General features: G+C 35.6%; 1 non-coding gene across 1 annotated transcript; it reads left to right on the top strand.

Moving 5' to 3' along the window:
• The first annotated feature begins 1,028 nt into the window (after nucleotides 1-1,028).
• Nucleotides 1,029-1,131, top strand: LOC122102948. The gene has a single exon (XR_006146646.1). It is a non-coding gene; the product is annotated as a U6 spliceosomal RNA (small nuclear RNA).
• Nucleotides 1,132-1,982: the final 851 nt, after the last annotated feature.

Raw genomic sequence — 1,982 nt, 5'->3', positions numbered from 1 at the left:
CTACAAATAAGAAAAACCAATAATTAAATATTAATGATTAATAAAATGAAAAACAAAACAATTACCAGTGTTTTCAGTATTTGAAGGGTACTATGTATTAGATTTTACTATTTTCTCATATTTCTGTACATTTAAAACTGCCTAAGATTATGATGTTCAACAAGAGTTTTATAGGCTATGAGCAGTCTTTAAAGTTACCCATTAAGATTACTATTTATGGCTCATCTCATCATTTGTATATGGCTTATATCATCATTTGTTCCTCACTAACATATAAAATAAGGAAGCCCTATATTTTTAATAGAAACTATGTAGTTAAAAGTCTTAACTCTTTATTCTGCTCCTTTACACAAAGACTTTGCAACTTCTCATTAGTAAAATTTCTATAAACTCTGAAATGTACATACTTAGTAGCATATGTCTGCTACCATAAATCTTAAATACTTTATCAAAAAGATTTATGACCTGGGGCTGGGTAGGTGGCTCAGTGGTAGAGTGCTTGCCTTGCATGCATGAAGCCCTGGGTTCGATTCCTCAGCACCACATAAGCAAAAAGAAAAAAGTTGGAACTGGCACGTTGGTTCAAGTGGTAGACCAGTAGCTTTGAGCTGAAGAGCTGAGGGACAGCGCCCAGTCCCATAGTTCAGGCCCCACTCCCAGACTCCCCCCCCCCAAAAAAAAATTATGTCCTGCCAAACAGTCCTAGTTTTGGCATATATAAGCAAATTCCCAAAATTAAATATGTTTAAAACATTAAAACTTTAAAAAAACCTTAACACTTGCTTCAGTGTTCATTATGACAGGTGCCTTGTATAAAATAATTGAATTCCTCCTCTTACACATCTCTTGAAAAACAAATATCTGGAATTATTTTGTTTTTGATATGTCAGTCTTTATTCTTAAATGTGTGCTTATGTAAGAAGTACATGGTTCTAAAATTTCATGGCAATTCTTTTGAGCTTACTTTTTGTTGAATTGTCTAGTTTAAGAAAATCAATTACACTTTATATATAAAAAATGTTCTATGCTCAATTCAGCATCAAGTACTCTAACATTGGAACAATACAGAGAAGATTAGAATGGCCCCTGAGAAAGGATGACAGGCAAATTCCTGAACCATTCCATACTTTTACAACAACAGATGCTGGAGGGGATGTAGCCACAAGAGAACTGTACTGCATTCTTGGTGGGAGTGTAAACTTATTCAACCCTTTGGAAAGTACTATGGAGGTTCCTCAAAAGATTCCACATAGAGCTCCCCTATGACCCAGGAATCCCACTTTTGTGCATTTACCCAGATGATCACAAACAAGACCACACTAAAGCTATTAGCACAACTATGTTTACTGCAGCATTATTTACCATCACTAAGATCTGAAACCAACCCAGATGCCCCTCAGTAGATGAATGGATCAAGAAAATGTGGTATTTATACCAATGGAATTCTATGCCTCCATCAGAAAGAATGGCATCGCCCAATTTGTTAGAAAATGGAAAGACTTGGAAAAAAGTATTAAGTGAAGTAAGCCAGATCCAAAGAAACATAGGCCCTATGTTTTCCTTAATTTTTAATAACTATTTTATGTCTGAGATAAGCAGAAAAGGTTAAAAGCTTTGCACATATGACCAGATTAGGCAAATGAAACCCAAGATAGGAACACACGTGTGTTTTTCTCTTGCTTGTTATTGATTCTAACGTACTTATAACAGGTGATGTGTTTTTTTTTGTTTCTTTATATGTTCCTACCCCATGCTATAACCCGTTAACACTGTATTTGAAGTTGGTGCACCCACATCTTGTATATACGTTCATCTAATTTGGGGAGGAAAAGGAAAAAAACAAGATGCTTAAATAGGGATACAGGTAGACCCATTATAACAATGAGATGCACAAGACACTATGGTGAAAAATGAACTTTACAATTTAGGCAGGGGAAGTGTACTTAGGGAGGGGAGTGTGCTTGTAGAGGTGGGAGGGAAGG

The sequence above is a fragment of the Dipodomys spectabilis genome, unplaced genomic scaffold (genome assembly GCF_019054845.1).
Source record: "Dipodomys spectabilis isolate Male_0828 unplaced genomic scaffold, ASM1905484v1 ptg001073l, whole genome shotgun sequence".
NCBI lineage: Eukaryota > Metazoa > Chordata > Mammalia > Rodentia > Heteromyidae > Dipodomys > Dipodomys spectabilis.
Note: the sequence above shows the minus strand (reverse complement) of the source record. Positions and strands in the feature narration are given on the sequence as shown.